Source organism: Zeus faber (genome assembly GCF_960531495.2).
Source record: "Zeus faber genome assembly, chromosome: 2".
Taxonomy (NCBI): Eukaryota; Metazoa; Chordata; class Actinopteri; order Zeiformes; family Zeidae; genus Zeus; species Zeus faber.
In genome coordinates this window covers 43,266,826-43,286,213 of record NC_137189.1, presented here as the reverse complement: position 1 = coordinate 43,286,213, position 19,388 = coordinate 43,266,826, and positions in this window count along the sequence as shown.

The window sequence follows — 19,388 nt, the reverse complement described above, 5'->3', positions numbered from 1 at the left end:
CTCGCTCGGTCGTCCTCCCTCCCTTTCCCTCGCCCTCCTTTCCGTCTCTTTCTGACTTTGTGTCCCCTCTGTCCGTCCCATTCCGCCCCCTCCCTCTTTCCCTTCCCCAGCCTCTCCCCCATCTCCCTTTTTAACCCCCCCCTGCCTCTGTCATCATTCTAACACCACCGTCCCTCCGCTCTGTGTCTTAGTGTGTCAGTGTCACACTTCCGCTCGTCATGGTCTTAACCATCACACATCCCACAATATTCCTCTTCTCCTTAAAAATCCCATGTGTTTTTTTTTTTCACCTTTTTTACTAATTACTCGTAACAAAGCCGCCTCTCGGGGACCGGTTGTGTTTCCTCACATTCCTCTTAGGTCTGAAATCAAATGTATTTCATTTTACTTCTCCTTCAGCTTGTCTCGTTCCTGCGTTCGTCCCGTTGTTAGTTGCCTAGCAACTCCAGAGTTTCTCTCCAAAGCCAGAGATGGAGGTGTGTATTCTATGAAATATTAGACATGTGGAACACCTTGTTCCGCACAAAAAAAAAACACGTTTTCATCCGAATAATTTCTCATGCAACTCGCTAGATAAAAAATTAAAAGGGACGCTGAGTCGGCGGCGGCGGGAGATTTTGTTTCCTGATTCAGCAGCTGCTTAAGTTTTTTTTCTTCAAAGGAAATTGTGTTTTTCTTAAAGGGCTATTATGCAAAACTTTTTCAGTGCTTGTGCACCTACATTTGGATCTCTGATGGACCAACTAACACACAAACTACTTTCACAACCGTGAAATTAGACTCACTCCATTTTTTGTGAATGTTCTAATTCAGAAGACACGTGGTGAAATGAGCTGTTCAGCTTTGCTGCCCTCCTACATGTCACCAGGGGTGTTATTCTAAATAGAACCGCCCCCATCTGAGGAGCTCCACCCACGGCTCGAGCGCGACCAGACCAGCTAGCATTGAAGCTAAGCGCTAATCATGGGAAGTGCTCTGTTGGCTGAATAGACCAGCACAAATCTTTAGAACTAAAGAGGAATTAATACCAACTGTCCGTGACAAAACTGCAGATGAGGGAAAAGTAAGTGTCTGCTGTGTGTTTCTTTCTGTGCGTGCGTCCACGGTAGATTTGACTGTACTCTGCGTGCAATCCACTCCACGTTTCTCCAAACAAAACCAGATGTGTTTGTTTTATTATTTTTATACTCAGAAGAAACAAAAAAGCCCCAAGCCCCAAGCCCCACCGTATGCCGTGCTACTCTGGATACCGCCATGAAAGTCGGAACAAACTTTAAAATGAGACCTTATAGATCGAATTTGAGTGAAGATTCAGCAACTGGATTGCTTATTTCTCACCTCAAATTTGTTTAGGAACAGATTTTGGTGGACTGATGAGGGGGGATAAAAAGTACACGGAGTTGAATGGAATTCGCTAACCATGCTCAAACCCCATTGGCTCACAGAACCCAGAACTTGTGCTCAAACCCTATTGGCTCACAAAACTAAGGGGCTTCAGGAGGGCAGCTCCTCCCACTTAAACTGCCCGTTTTCACACAGGATGGATTGAATGCATGTTGGAATGGCTCGAATGCATAATCTGAGTGATGTTTTCATCAAAAAACTGCTTTGGAAACCTCAGAGACCATAGATTAATTTAAGGAGCATAATAGGTCCACTTTAAGGTTATAAATGATGAAAACAAAAAGTGTAAAAATATATATGTATTAATAAAATTCACATACATGCTGACATACATACCTCCATTTGCAAAAAAAAAATAATTTTGCAATAATAAATAAAATCACACAAACTAATAGATTTCAATTGGCAAGAGAGGTAATAACAAGAAAAATAAATGTTGTTATAGTTTTATTAATTTCAATTTTAATATACTTCTGTTAATTTTTTTTTTAATTACATAATATAATAAATAAATATCTTACAGAATACTAAATGGAACCACCAATAGTCATTACCCAAAACATCATCAAATGATAGATATCAAAGTATTTGTCAAAAAAGCCGAGACGCTGAGAATTTCCATCTAAAAGTAGAGCTATTTCCCAAAGTTTGTGCCTTATCCTACCTAAAAGTGTTTTTAAAAATAATTCAGTATGTGTAAAATTCACTACTCAATGTAGTTGAAGTTATAGTGGCCCCTCCAGGCCACGCAAATGAGACGAGCCCATTAGTGGTCATCAGAAGACACCTGAGAGAGGAACAGTGTTTTGTTTTAGACAATTTGATATAATTTAATTGGAATTGCCTCTTTGATTTCCAACCTCAACTTTATTTCATAATTTTGATATATTGTAAACACCTATTTTAATTTATTCAAAAACTTATTATTGTTATTTGTGCTATGACTTTTGCCCATAGAATTATTATGAGCCTGGACTGAGCTCTATGCAGCTAGAAGAGCTGCAACAAAGTAAATAACAGTGTTGAGAGATTCATCCTGCGGATGCGCTGGGACACATCATCAGTGATGTTACCTGGGGTCACTGGGTGTTTCGGGTCTTTCAAGCATCAGACACCCTCGCCCAGGCGACCCGACCAGGGTTGATCAGACTGTGTCCCAGCAGTGTTTGCCCATGGTTCCGCCTTCTTGATCCAAAGCCACCTGGTGGCTTTCTCCACGGCTTCAGTTACAGATCTGATGGCCTTCCTCTTTGCCTTCCCGGTGATGCCCAGCAGCGTGAACACTTTGCAGAGTGAGTGACCTGCAAATCCTCTGCAGCCCACCTCCACAGGCTCGCAGCGAGTTCGCCAGCCTTGCCTTCTGCATTCTTCCACAAGCTCCTGGTACTTGGCCCGCTTCCTTTCATTGGCCTCTTCCATGCGTTCTTCCCAGGGCACTGTGAGCTCCAGCATGATCAATTGCTTGGTGGAATCAGAAACAATGATCATGTCTGGGCGAAGCCGTGTAGATGTTATCCTGGCTGGGAACTTAAGTTGTTTTCCGAGGTCCACTTCCAGGTGCCAGTCAGTAGCAGTGGTGAGGAGACCAGACTTTGCCCTCGGTTGAGCGTGGGGCTTCTCTCCCGCTCTGAGGAATGTGATGGTTCTTGCCCTGTGAGGGCCCTTACTGGTGTTGATGGCTGTCTACACACTCTCAGCGACTGCCTTAAGCACTTGGTCGTGGCGCCAGCGGTAGCGCCCGTCTCCAAGTGCTTTTGGGCAGCTGCTAAGAATGTGTTCCAGGGATCCACTTCCTGAACAGTGAGGACAGCGAGGTGTATCACTTTTGCCCCAGACATGAAGGTTGGCTGTACTGGGTAGGACGTCGTGAACAGCCTGGACAAGGAACCGGATGCGATGGAAGTCTGTTTTCCAGATGTTTGACCAGGTAATCTTTTGCTGCAGAACATTCTCCCATGTAGTCCAGGCTCCCTGCTGACCCATTCCCACCATCCTGCTGACTCGTACTTCCTCCACGCCTGCCCGCACCTCCCAAATGAGGTTTTGCCACTCTTTGCCTTGGGCTCTGTCGACTCTGCTGGTAGATCCAGGCCTTGAATCGCCCTGGCAGCCCTGACTTGTCCACCTTGCTAAGCCAGGCCTCAAGATATTTGTTGTTTTTCTGGATGGAAGTGACATCTTTAAGACTGCAGTCAAAGATTTTCCCCCAGCTCTTGACTGGTTGCTCTGTAATGGACGGGATGGTGGCTCCGGAGAGCGCCCCGCTGCTCTGATAGCTAATGACAGATAACTCTGATGGGGTTGCTTATAATGTGAATCAAGCTAAAATGTCGATATTTCCTCCTCCCTTTATTTCTGCTAATTGCCGCGTGTTGTCATCTCTGAGGAGGGGGAAAGGAGGAAAGAGAAGAAATAGAAGAAAGAGAAGCGATGTGATCTCCATCTGGTATCAAGGTCATCCTCCGCACCATAAACAAATCCATCATCATCAGGGAGCGTCTGCAGTTAAGTGCAAATGGGGTCGTTACTCTTTGTGACATATTCCCTCATTCAATATTTTGGATCATTGTGTGACGCACATGCGACGTTTTCATTTGTTGTTGATTTGTTCACTTGAAAGACACTTTATTTGATTCTTCTTTTGGTTTCACAATTTTGAAACAGCATTTTGTTCAGCCTGTAAGTTATTTGGTGGTATATTTACATTTACTATCGGACATATGACTATTTCATACCATATACTGTACTGCCATTCACCTTCTTTTATCCATATCAAATGATTACACTGTATTACATGTTGGCTGGCAAGTATCGTAATTTATGATACGTCTTTGTGGAAAAAACTTGATTCTGATTGTTATTTCTGAATATTGACCGCTGTCTGTTAATAACGACCGTTGTCACAAGCGACCACCTGGTTTCACATCCCTCATATCACTCTGCCTACATGCTAATGCTAACACTAGCAACTGGTGCCATCTCGTGACGCGCCAAAGAAACTGCAATGCATACTTGAAGAGATGAAAGCGGCCAACTTCCAATTCCACTTTGTGGATTTGATAATGCTGTTATAGTTCCATATAGTTATTTTATAGAGCTAAAGACACTCATTGGATGTAAAATAGATACCTATTCAGCCTAAAATCATATTACAATATTGCAAGTAAACAGTGAATGTTATATTATACTGGTCTATATCCTGCTAGTCATAACCGAATATATGCTATAACAGTATTACATACGTAAAAATTCAACTTCCAACAAAATCAGTTATTCTATCACATTGAAGATGTGTGTTATTGGTGTTTCCCACTTGGCTTCTCCTGTTTAGCCAGTTGGCACATCAAATTGTAATAGTCAGAAATACACACCAGGGGACTGGTAATACTCAATCAGAGTATTTGTAATTTGTTGTCATTTTTGAAGTTCCGGCAATTTGTTTTTCACATTATTCTGATATGTGGACGTAAAAACAGAAAATATCTCTTGCTCTTGGTATTTTTGGTGTTGAATGGCTTGGTGGACATTCCAGTAGATTGTACAGTGGTATGTGTGTGTGTGTGCCAAAATGGCCGACTCAACGTAGAAAACGTCACAGAAGAGTAAAGCGGCTTCATCAATTGTCATTATTACACTGTGGAGAACTTGATTCTCATTGGTCAGTAGAGGCAATCAGCGGTCAGTGGTGTTTCTGACGAATGACCGTTGTCGTGGGAAACCACCTCTCCGCCTGGATTCACGTCACTCATTTTACGCCGCTGCCTACGTGCTAATGCTGACACTAGCTAGTGGCGCCATCTACTGACGTGACAGAAACTAAGATGGAAGACTTGAAAAAGAAATGAATGTGAATGTGTCCAAGTTCACATTAATAACAGTAAATAGGTTAGTTTGGGTTTTTTTGTCAGTGAAATAGTTCTCTAGAATGTTATTAGTTATACTACCTACTTATTACTACTTTTTCTAGTTGTAGACAAAATTCAGTCTCAATACATTATTTTATTTAGTAAATAGCTACATATTTCATAAGCACAAAAGAAGCACAATACACGTAAGCCCCTTCAACAAGATACCAAGATCTGAACACACTGTCGGTGGTTATTTTACGATAATGACCAGATGGCTGCACATTATCCCTGACTTTAAATTTAACTTGTAAAATTGCAACAAAAAATGAGCACTTTGGTCCTGAACTTAACGTACCTGAAGCTAAGCCAGGTTCACCGTACTGAGGCTGTAAGTCGCTATATCAACCCACAGATGATTTACACAATAAACATTTAGGGAACGGACTAAGAATTGGATCCATGAAAACAATTGAAACGGGCGTTGAAATCATTAAAATCCTATCGCTACCCAGTCCAGATGTCAGAATTTATTATTCCCTTCCTCCCAAAAAGTATTGCTCATCCAATTATCATCTTCCAACCAAAGGACACCGCGAAAAATACGCTGTGTAAACACTGGCAGAGCGATGAGGCTGATATTCCTTGTTATATCCCCCATAACAAACATGGAAATACCCCATGTGGCCGAAAGGCTTCCCCGTTGCCTTGAACAACAGTGATATACAATATATGTCAAGAAGCTTGCCAGGAGCCCTGCATTATTTGTTTTCAAGTATTTTAAAGTCCCGAGGGTGGACCAGTCGGACCCAATGACAACAGAAATTGATTTGTGATTTAAAAAAAGAAAAAGACAGGTATTGAAGCAATAGAGGAAGGAAGGAGGCTTAACGGCAGGGACGTGCTCTAATCAGGAAACAAGGACTTCCTACGTCACCCAACAAGGAGATTGACATGCCTGAATTTTGCAGCTGGTTCACTCTGGAATGTGTTTTTTGTTTTAATATTGGTTGGAGACAACATTGGTTTTCAGCCGAAACAAAACATATCGGTTGCTATGCCAACTCATTAGATGCCGAGAAGAGTATTTAAGGAATGTCTACCTTGATGTTGGGATGTTATGAAGAAATGTTTATAGAAATACTGTATATATATATATATAAATATGCAGTATACAGTATATATATATATATATATATATATATATATATATATATATATATACATACATACATATACACACAATGAAACATTTCTTGGTGGAAGCCAAGAAGGAAACAAGGCATACTAGGTATACAATTTTTACAAATAATCTCTTTCAATATATTCTTTCATTTTATAAGTAGTCATATAATAAGTGGAAAATAAGCTGAAAATAAACCAATTCAGAAAGTCTTTGGTCCTAACACTATCGCCTCAATGTGTCTTAAAGCTACAACCATTTCTGTTAAAAATCCCCTACGTGTTTTTGAATATTATTAGACAGAGGAAGTGACGGCTAGAATTCGGCCGCTGATACAGTATTAATAGACAACACAACGTGGATGGTTTCCTGAATTTATTAGTGATGGCAAAACCAGGCTTCTTGAAGCATTGAGGCTTCCCAACATATTGTTAAAAAAGGGTTATTTTTTCGAAGATTTTCATCTGCATGCTGGCAACACCTGCTGCTCACAATTAAAAGAAGGCCAAGTTCTTGACACTGAGGCAGCTCTGCGAGTATGTGTAATATTTGTGCTGTTGAAAGACCAGTCAATAAAGTGCTGATGTAAACAATGTCAATAAAGATTTCGATATGTATGTATGATTGTTTACACTAGATATATACACTCATAACACAGGTGAGATTATGATTTCAATCTCGACGTCCAAATTTGCAGTTTGCCGAAAACTCGCTCAATTTTTAGCAGTTATTTTCTGGTGTGTTTTCTCATCAGTCATATAGTAATACGATTTTTTTTAAAGTATGATTTGAAAGATTTTTGAAGAGAAATATATAAAATCTGCCTGTTATACTGTTTATCTTTATATCTAACTCACCTCCATGGTGGGTCAATAAATAACTTTATGTCAATTGGGAACTTGTAGTCGTGTTGTAAAACTCAGGGTTTGAGTCCAGGGACGGTGACTTCTCCTTAGTCAGTAATAGTTCCACCCCCTGAAAAATATTGTCTTATTTTTTTGTGTGTGTTTGTAAAACAACACCAACCACCATTCTTTATTTTATTTCCACCCCGCCGCAGTATTTCTACGGCGTGTGGAATAGCCGTCCGTCCCAACTTTTAATATGACAATTGTTTCTCCAGCTGTGGAAGCAATTTCTAAGCTGATGGAGTGAGAGTAGTGTTGACCTTCAGCCATTTCACAGAGGCTGTATTAAAAAGGTTCCCCGCGCGAGCTGTGCTTTTATGGCCCGGCCTTCCCAAGGTCCCAATGACCTGATGGATATTAGCAGAATAAATCACACATTCATGCCAACACAGCCGCCCAGCACAACGGGGGGTTTGGGGTGGGGGTGGGGGATTGAGGCATTAGATTGTGTTTATGTGTGTGTCATAATGTGTTATCATGCATGTATGTGTGTGTACAGTAAGTATGCATGAATCTTGTATCCAAGTGTGCGTGTATGTATGTAAGTGTGCATGTGACCTGTTTCCAAGAGTGCATGTAACTTGTATCTAAGTGTGCATAGCACTTGGACTGTCCTGATCACTGCGTAATGGAGAGGGGCAGGCATCTCCGGTCACTGTGCGTTTCAGTTCCCATGTCTGCGGCCAAAACTAATAAAAACAGTGTTTTTATTTTAGATGTATTTATTGCCCTTAGTTTCCTACTTGTCTGGAACACCATTTTTAAACATGACTCTCCCAATCACTGCGTAATAGAATGAATGAAACCAAAAACCTGTGTTCTGTGCCGATGCCGCGTCACACCGTTCCATTTTGCTTCCTGTTGTTATGGGACTTTTTGTGTAAATACTTTACTTGTAAATAATAAATCCTGCACTTCTGTAACGGAGAGACTTTCCCGACCAGACTTTAATGTGACGCCGTTGGCACACGACGAGTACATACTTCTGCTTACACGAAGGACGTCAGTTAAGTATGCGGTCCTTCACTGTGGATCAGGACACATTTTGCGTTTACACCACTAAAATAATGTGGCCATATGTGACTGCGACCACCTCCAAATGTAGTCAGAACGATCGGATCTCAAACCGCATGGAGGACGCATTGGGTGTGTTTACACCTGGCATTAGTGATCGGATCACCAAAGAGGCATGTAAGACTCCGTTTACTACCTACTCAAAATTATATCCTCAGTTCATACTCATTTGCACACCAATGGCATCATATTGAAGTCTGGTTGGGAAAATCTTCCCAAAACAGAACTGCAGGATATATTTTTTACAAGTATTAACCCAAAAACATCTAGTGTTTACTAAATGATACTGCTAAAGTTCCATAGCAATGGAAATTAATGGGGAGATGTGCGTGATGCGGCACCGGCACAGGACACACTGTTTTGTTGTTTCGTTCATTCCATTTCGCAGTTATCGGGACAGTTCCCCATTTGTGTTCAATAATTGTTTCATACAAGGAGGAAATTAACGGAAAAAAATACATCTTAATAAAATCACCGTTGTTATTTGTTTTGGCCTGAGAAACGTGAACCGAATGCGTAGTGGACCAGTGATGTCTGCCCCTCTCCATTATGCAGTGACCGGGACAGTCCCTTAACTCACTTGTGTTTAAAATTAGTGTTTCACACAAGTAGGAAACAAAAGAAAATAAATACATCTGTCTACACCGTTGTCTATACCGTGCAGTGGACCGGAGATCGCTCTCTCTCCACTGTCCCGATCCGTGGCGTGCATGGCGCACCAGTGAGGGAAAAAACTCCACCCCAATTCTCTGATTTATGTTCACGTTTTTAACTTTCCATAAAAGCAAGAAAATCAGGAAACTAAATCGGGTTCAGCCTGAACTCGACGCTGCGTACTGTACACACAGCACAAAACATTTGTCTGTATTGTTTTGATTTTGCCCGCATGCCAATGTCTTTGCATTTGGTCTTTGTAACCGGAATTTATGCATGTGTTTAATTTAATATTGAACGGGCAAGTGTGATCTGATCACAGGTGGTTACTCGGGACGCATTCCAATGCCAGATGTAAACAGACCTTATTTTGAGCTGTCTACATCGGGGGGTCATCACCCAGGGGGGTTACATCTGGCACATTCTCCGTTGCAGTATCCTCAGGAAGCGTGGGTGGATATAGAGAGAAAGTACTGTGTGTAGCAGGGAGTAGTAAACGAAGAAGAGCGATAGACAGTAAACATGGCCACATGCACAGCATTGGAGCTTGTTTTTTTCTGAGGAGGAATTGCTGTTCATGGTGTTTAAACCGACAAAAGTGTCGAAAAGGAGCTGTCTGTCCGCTCTTTCCATGCAGAGACAGGAGAGGGGGTTTGAAGTTATGTCCTACTCAGCATTTTATTGCAGAGCAACTTACTGAACTATGGAACGGAGTTAAAATGTGTAATTATTCACCTCCATTGCAAGATTCTCTAAAAAGAAACTGAACATAAATACCAATAAAAATGTTCCCTTTTCTTTCTAAACTGGGCTTTACAATGACCCTGTTCATTTTTTCTAAAATCTCCATACCTCGATGAGCTGTTTGCGTATACTGTTTTGTCTCTGCGTCAGAAAGTATTTGGCAGACTTTGAATTTCACATCTGACTTGTGCTGCCTCGCACCCTCGCGCTTGGGGCAGGTAAAAACAAGGGTTCAGTGTGCATGCAACTTGTTTCCAAGAGTGCACGTAACTTGTATCTACGCTAAGTGTGCATGTATGTATCTAAATGTGCATGCAACTTGTATCTACAGTAACTATGCATGCAACTTGTATCTAAGTGTGGATGTAACTTGTATCAAAGTGTGCATGCAGCAGTATACAGTATATGTATACATACAGTTTATACACGTGTCTGTATTTACTAGGGATGCAACGGTACATGGTATGTTATCTAACTGTTTAGTACACCCCCTATGGTTCAATATGCACACGTAAACGCGGTATTACCATATCACTTATATTGTTATACTTCAACCCTGGTTTTACAGATTAAGAACAAGAGTTCTTACTATGTGACCTCAAACCCAGTTCCAGCGTGTTCATAGGATGGAGATGTAAATTATATTACCACCGGATTGCCTCCAACACCAACTCATTGATGTGCCAGGTCTCCTGGGCCCCCCAGCGCCCGCTGACCATCCGGCCCTCGCAAATAGCGCCCCAGCCATACAGAGAGGCATCGGTTTTTATCACCATGCGCAGTGTCACCGGATCCAGCCGGACCCCTTTCAAGAGGTCAGCCAAAACCTCGGGCCGTCTTGACACCCCTGCATAATGGTCTGGAAGAGGTCACTGGATGGAGAAACCCGCTGTTTTATGGCAACCTTGCGCAGGGACAGCGTGCGAGCTGCAGTGACCACAGCCAACCTCCTTGTCGGAGTCAGTTATACACGCATCAACCGTGAATCCAGATTGAGACCCAAGTACATAGAGCGCTGGGCTGGAACCAGGACGCTCTTTTTCCAATTCACTAGAAAACCAAGGCTGCGGAGATGGTCGAGCAGTGGCCCCATGTGGGTGTGTGCCGATTCCCTCGACCCCGCTATTATCAGGAGATTGTCCTGATATGACAGAACCTTTATTCCCTGGGTGCGCAGAGGGGCAAAAGCTGCCTCCACACAAATTGTGAATAATTTGGGCCAGTGAGACCGCAAAACTTGTTTGCCCTGTCCTGAACAGCGAACCTCAGATATATCCTGTGCCTTTCAATAATTGGTATGTGAAAAAAAGCATCTCTCAAATCTCACATGGTCTCAGAAGAGGCGAGATGTATATGAAATATATTTTTCCTTAAATATGAAGATATCGAAAACCATACCATTAACTGTGGCCCAAAACCATGATACATACAGAAATGCGGGCCCACTGAACTCTCTCTCTCTCTCTCTCTCTCTCTCTCTCTCTCTCTCTCTCTCTCTTCTCTCTCTCTACCACCTGCCACCCACCAAAACAGCTCTGACCCGTTGAGGCAGGGGCTCCACAAGACTCCTGGCTTGTTGTTCCAGCACAACCCACAGATGCTCTATCAGATTGAGATTTGGAGAATTTAGAGGCCAGGTCAACACCTTGGACTCTTGGTCACCTTCCCCAAACCATTCCTGAATTTTTTTGTTTTGCAGTGTTGCAGGGGGCATTATCCTGCTGAAAGAGATCACTGCCATCAGGGAATACTATTGCCATGAACGGGTGAATTTGGTCTGCAACAATGTTTATGTAGGTGGTACATGTCAAAGTAATATCCACATGAATGCCAGTACCCAAGGTTTCCCAGCAGAACATTGCCCAGAGCATCACACTGCCTCCACTGGTTTGCAGTCTTCCCATAGTGCATCCTGGTGCCATCTCTTCCCCTGGGAATCGACCCACATGTAAGAGAACATGATTCATCAGACCAGGCCACCTTCTTCCATTGCTCCATGGTCCAGTTCTGACATCACATGCCCATTGTAGGCACTTTGGGTAGTGGACAGGGGTCAGCATGGGCACTCTGACCGGTCTGCAGCTACACAGCCCCATACGCAGAAAGCTGCAATGCATTGTGTGTTCTGACACCTTTCTATCATAGCAGCATTAACTTTTTAAGCAATTTGTGCTACAGTAGGTCTTCTGTGGGATAAGACCAGATGTGTGAGCCTTCGCTCCCTACATGCATCAATGAGCCCATGGGTGCCCATGACCCTTTCCCAGATCACTGGTAGTCCTTCCTTGTATTAACCACTGCATATTGGGAACAGCCCTGCTGGAATAGACCTACCGTTTTGGAGATGCCATCTGACATCACAGTTTGGCCCATGTCAAAATTGCACAGATCGTTACACTTTTCCATTTTCCTGCTTCCAACACATCAACTTCAAAACCTGACTGTTTGTAACCTGGTACTGCGGAACGAAATTACAGCAATATTAACTTGTACCAAAAGATTGAGAATTTATTTTCAGAGCTGATAGCTGTACACTATCTATTTGTTCAATATTAAAGTTTGAACTGAAGTGTGTCTTTAGATTGAATTGTACAGTAAACAAAACATTTAAAAAAAGGATGTAATGTAAACAAAATATTTCAGTCCTTAATAAACCTCTTTCTCTCTCTGTTGGCCAGGAGACCTGTTCCAGAAGGAAAATAAAAATTGTACAGGAATGTATTTACCAAGTGACATTGGTAGGCCTGCTATATAAAGGAAATAAAATAAAATAAAATAAAGGAGAGCTCTCATAAAAGATAATGTCCCAGCACAAATACTTTGATCCAATACATATTCGCTGTCCTCAAATGGAATGCGTGGGATGGGCCCGCCAACAGGTCCTCAACCCACTGGACACCTATTAGAAATATAAGTAAAGCGATAGGCTGGTTCAATGATGGCATCGAGCACCGGAGCTTGTTAGCGCTGGCTGTAAGAATCTCTGAATCTCTAAATCTCTGAATCTCTGTAGCCTAACCAATGCATTTCCATCACTATATTAACGTAATTACATTAATACAATTTTCATACTTTATAGTAAAACACATACATTACAACTCATTACTATGCAAACCTCAAACATTCATCTGCCTAATACACATAAACCCCATTGGAAAATATAGTTTATTAGAAAATATAGTTTAAATTGTGCATAAACAGTTTGGATAATACACCTTTGTAAACATAAGGCAGCCAACACCTCGTAACCAAACCCTTAGCTAAATAGTTCGCGAAAAACGATTAGAAATTTTTAGCTACAAACAATATACATTCTTAAGAGTCTGTAAATACATAAAACACTTAAACAAGTACCAGTGTTAAAGCATGAATGCTCACCTAATAGAAATATAAGTAAAGCGATAGGCTGGTTCAATGATGGCGTCGAGCACCGGCGCTTGTTAGCGCTGGCCGTAAGAATCTCAGACAGCTTCTCATGCGGTCTCGCCTCACCTGAACCGCATGTAGCCTGACCGATGCATTTCCATGCGTCGTAAAAGCAACGCCGTAATCTGTGTTACTGCTGTGCTCATCTCTTCAAGACACAGCTACCTATTCACACAGACTGCCTAAATGGCATGTAGGTTACATGTTCACTTTGCCGCCTAATATATGCCACCCCTTGACAGGTGCCATTGTAACAAGATCATCAATGTAATTCACTTAATTCAATTCACCACTTGTCAGTGGTTTTAATGTTGTGGCTGATGGGTGTGTGTATATAACCCGGGAGCGAACACACCGGCCACTTCCTCTGACACATCCAGAGCAGTGTGTATGCAGCCGAGACAGGGCGCTCCTTAATGCGCCCACATCAACTTAATATTAACAATGGGGATTTGAAGGGGTGAGCGAGAGGTCAGCGGCTCTATTTTATTCTCTGACCGACCGGGATTTTGCACCCACGGGTGACCGGGGGGCTCGTTGTTGAGGCGCTTAAGCCGCGGGGGCCCGCTGACAGCTTGATAATACCGTGTCCGTTTGCACATCAGGATGACCTCCAGAGAACCGGCGGTTCTTAATGAATCCCAGGGACGCTGTGATGCTCAATGGCTTTAGGACTTCTTGACCGCGAAAAGCCGGAAATATATCGGGCACGTTAGCACGCGGTACAGGCGTGTCACAGAGCATGGTTTTTCACCGGCTACAAGGCTACGTGGTGGAGCGTCCCAGACGCGTCAATGTCGTAGAAGGACAACAGCCATTCAGTTCGTTAACAGTTTGAAAATAGTTGCTTCAAATACCACCAATGATTTTATTAGTTATTGTCGGAAAAATATAAAAACATTTTTGTGATTTCTGCTTATTACTTTAAAAATGACATTACAACATGTTGATCTTGTTTAGGCTGTCTCACAATATGGCCGATGATCTCTGCAGACACATTAGGTGAAACAAGGTCTTGTTTAGTTAGTTATCCAGTTAAAAGGTAAAAACATTTTTAAATGGTAGTCTGCCATAAATAACTTTTAATATAATTAAATTGTGGGCTGCAGCTGTAATTGTTGAAATTGGTAAGTGGGATATGTTTGTACTGTATTTAAAATGGGTCTTGATCAATAAGTAAATCTGATGGCAGCTCAAGGTCTCTGATACAATCAGGGTTGCCAGGTCTGTGTAACAAAACCAGCGTAATTGCCAATAAAAACCAGCCCAGTGGCCAATAAAACCAGCCTAAGAAGATCACGGTGGTGCCCACAAATCTCTCTATTTCACAGACAAAAAGGTTTGGTATCATCAGGGCCGACTGTAGACGCTCTAGGCGAACTGTCGATTTAGAGCTCTCGCGCAAAAATAGAGAAATGCCGCTCGTAGCTCCAACAGCGGATTAACATAGATTTAATAGGAAGAGTCTCGCGGCATGTCGCGTCTGTGTGCTGTACCAGAGCACAGGCGGGAGTTCTACTGGTACAGATCATCGTCGCTTGAGATCTGTCACATGAAGACGGGTGTATTTAAAAAATAATAATAATAATAATAAAAATAAAAAAGGCAAAATTAGGTAATCTATGGTTTTAATCATTCTTTTAGATAACAGACGGATTGTACTGTACGTAGCCTATTGGAATTGAAATCAGATGGCAACAAAGACCAAATCTTGACCAACTTGACACTTAATTTGTGTGTATGAAGTAATTAAACGGCTTGATCGCAGATCAGAGCGGTGGAAATCATAAGCCATCACAAAAGGTTTTTTTTCCTTCCTCTTTTCCCAGAATTTATTTTGATTTTGTGAACTTTGCGCGAGGAGCGTTCCCTGGAAAGGCATTGAAAGTGACTGGAGTTTTGCTGAATTATTTTTGATATGTTGGACAACGTTGATCCGAAGCACAAGTCAGATGTGAGAGTCTACCAATTACTTTGTGACACAGAGACAAAACAGTGTACGTAAACAGTTCAGTCGGGTTTCGTGATTTTATTGTAAGTGTACATGGCCGTAGTAAAGTTTGGCTTACAAATAAATTTAAAGTTTTTATTGGTATTCATGTGCAGTTTAGGGTTAGAGAGCCTTCCAAGGAATGAGACCATGGAACCTTGGAATAACTTAAACCCCCCTCTCCCGCCTCTGCTTGGAACGGGCGGACAGACCAGTTCCTTGTCAGTCCTCAGTCATGCCACGTGAGATCACATTTCCCTTTTTTGATGTTTGGTCTGAACAACATCGGAACCGCTTGACCGTGTTGCCGCTTTTAAGCATCAAGTTGCTGCCACATGATTGGCTGATTCGATATTTGTATTAAGGAGCAGGTGTGCCAGCGGACCTATCAATGTGGGCTGGGCTGGAAAACACTTTGAGCTTCCGTGCGTTAAACACGTTTCTCAAGGATACACTGTGTTCTCACTGGGTTAGTTTTTGATGTTGATTTGAACTCATTTGAAATGCTCTTTTTGTTTCCATTGGACCTTATTTTCAAAACATTTTCTCAGTATCCGTTCTTTAGAGCGGATTGCACATATATGTATATGTGAAGAGGTCCGCTAAGTGCATATTCTGCATATTCTACGGTAGAAATGTTTCACACCCAGCTCAGGGGTGTTTGTGTGTTTGAACACAAAACACAAAAAACTGTTCCCCAGTGCAGACAAGAAAAATGTAAAACGATGGTCTTCATTACAGTAGGAGCACAATGTGTAATGGGATAAAAGAGTTTGAAACACCAGGCGTACAATATGTCCGCTTCCCGCAAAGCATCTGTCCCACAAAAGACGTCCATTCTGCCATAGCATTCTGAAGCCGCCAAATCAACTATTCATGAATAGGGACTAGTGTTGGGTGTTTACACTAATAATGTTACTTCTCCCAGTAATGTGTAGTATAATAAATTACTAATAAAATTTCAGTAATAACATTACAGTTACCCAAACGTATAACTCATTACAACCTTCCTTTTGTTGATTCATTTTTGTAATCGTTTATATCAGTGATGGGAGAAATCAGATTTTTTAATCATTCGGTCTCGTTGGGTATTCCTGCTGTACGTCACGACAAATACATCAGCGTAATCGGAGTAGCTGATGTGATAGGACTGCAGCACATACGCTCCCGCCCCAAAGCGATGTCGCCAATTAGTGGCAGAGCTGCTTTACGGCAATATTTTGCGTGACGGTGCTTTATGTGATCTGCGTGTGTGAGCGAGAGTAAATGTCAACATGGATGGAGGAACATACAAGAAAATCTTTGGGAAGTGACTCATTGGAGGGATCATGGATTATTACAAGATCTGTCCGTCCGCTACCGCGCCGCGGCAACATGAGGTGAGTATTTAGGACCGAGCCTATCGCGCTTCAGCACATGTAGGAGACACAGGAAGCGTCAGCAGTTGAAGCCTTAGCTGTGCTTACTGGCGATTACCCTGACAGTCACACATGGTGCACATGCCAAGTCTGAGTTCTGAGGAGAAAGCACGCAATGACCACTTATGTGGTGGTGTAACGGAAAGTAATATAACGACTAGTGTACCAAATTAATGTTGGAACGGAGTAATAAGTAAAGGAATAATATTACTTTTGATTAGAGTAATGAGTAATAAACAAAATTTTTCGAGTAACGAGCCCAACACTAATGGGATGTTACTTTTTTGAACGACAATGCAAGGCCTTGAAGCCACTTCCATTTTCATGATCCATGGCCAAGCTAAAAGCTTAATGCTTCACATGGACACAAGGCTTTGCTTTTTGGTGGTTTGTAATTAAAACTGAGTATGGATTAGCCAAAATGTGCTTTAAAGCACCTGCCCAATGTTTAGTCAATTAAACTTTTACTGTGACAATAAACAGCCGCCATTTATGGGAAGGAAGGTGGTGGTTTGGATTAATGATACATCCTACAATTCCTTTCTGCTCAAGTTTTAGAAGAAACCCTTTGACCGCAAAATATGTGTTGCTCATAGCCAAACTACTCCCATCGCATTAAGAGGCTTCTGTCAAGTGGATGTGGAAAAGGAGGTGAAATATGCTGCCACCAAGAAGGAAATCTGTCACCGGGATTTATCCAGTATAAGTTCATATAAGGCACCGTCATACAAGATCCACCAAAAAACATATGGTTAACTCAACATATGCTTGATTGTTTTGACAATACTCCCAGTTGAGATGCCACAATTGAATACAGTGTGCATGTGTACAGTATTTCACTCTACAAGGTGAACATGACATGACCTACTTACACTTACACTCGTTTATTATTCATAAGGATTTAGGATTATTTTGTCTCGTTTTTAAATTTATAGCATATTGCCATTTCTTATTTCTTTTAAATTTTGAGGTTTGTTGTTATTGTTTATTGTTGATTTGTAGGTTTACTTGATTGTTTATTGTAATATGTTGGTCAAATTTATGTTCTATATTATTATGTTGTTCAGTATAGGGTGGCAAGCACCAAAGGCGCTTATACCCTATTGTTTATTTATTATTATTATTATTATTATTATTATTATTATTATTATTCCGGCACATTTTCTCGATCTCCATGTTCCCACCAGTCACTTTTGGCACAATTTTCCACATCCCAATAATCAAAATCTAAAATTTTGGCCCCAATCACACCATCGCCACAAGGCCAGAAATACAGACAGACGGATGGACAGATAGACGGACAAACAGCGATTCCTTCCAGTATAGTTACAAGATACATTCAATGTCGTTTACATTGGTCAAGCCGTTTGACTACCAGCGCTCATACAGTAGAGAGCCCAAAAACTGATGCAGCAAGTGCTTTCTCATAAACTAATGGCCTTATTCTCAAAGCAGCACTTGCACCTTTTGCTCTCTGGACCAACTTTTTCAGCGATAGATCACAGCTGCCTCACTTTAGGTCGAGGCTTCTGGGAGAGGGTCCCACTTCAGTTTGACAGCCGTCAATTGATGCTTGCAGCTATATTTTTTCTTGTTATTGCTCATTTTATTTGTATATTTTCATTTCCTTAGTTAAATTTTAGGTTTATTGCATACAAACTATGATTATTCTCTATTTTTATTTGTATTATTTTATTATTATCATCTTTTGTTTTTGATGACCACAACCGTTCCTGGACTTGTATAACCATAGAATATATTTACTGTAAATATATCCATGTATGTATGTGTGTGTGTGTGTGTGTGTGTGTGTGTGTGTGTGTGTGTGTGTGTGTGTGTGTGTGTGTGTGTGTTTGTGTGTGTGTGTGTGTGTGTGTGTGTGTGTGTGTATGTGTGTGTGTGTGTGTATAATATATACAATGAAAAATGAAAAAAAGACGAGCATATATATATATATATATTTATTTATATAAATGTCCTCTAGTATCAAAAGTCCAAGTGGTTGTATATTGAGAGTAAAGATAGAGTACATTCTGTCCTTTATTCATTAATGCAGCTTAGCCGATTAAGCGTAAAGTTTTGATTGTCAGCCATTAATGCATAATACTCACAAATGGCTGACTATCAAAACTTATTTTATAGGAGTAATTGTAGACCTAAAGTCCACTAAAGTCACTTGGCAAGGACGAATACAATACAATCCGTACTGACATACTGTATGTTGAACATTGAAAAATGAATGACAAACTGAACAATTTGCCTCTTTTTTGTGATGGTATTAAGAGCTAGAGGAGAAGAGAGGAGATTCTTTTTGTACCAGAGACAAATGCACTAATTGTAAAGTGGACTTGGAATGAAAGTGTTTGCTAGAATGATGTAATTACTAAGTTATGTCAGACTAAGAAGTTATGTCATTTTGGAAAGTGAAAGTGATTATGAAACCGACTTCTCTCGTTGCAGTAATTTAGTAATTTGGTGATGTGATTGACTCTGTGCAGAGAGCCGGCTCACAGCAATTTTTTTATTCTGTCACATCACTGATCGACTCAGAAATCCCACCACCCCACTACACATGTTTAGAATGACTATTTATGGCCAAAAACATTTTTTAAATCATTTTACTTGTTGCTTTTTAATTGTATTTGTATTCATAGGTATATTGTGATGTTTTATATATCTTAGTTAATTTTAGTTTCATTGTTTATTTCCCAATTGTTATAATTCTTTGTTAATTATACGTTT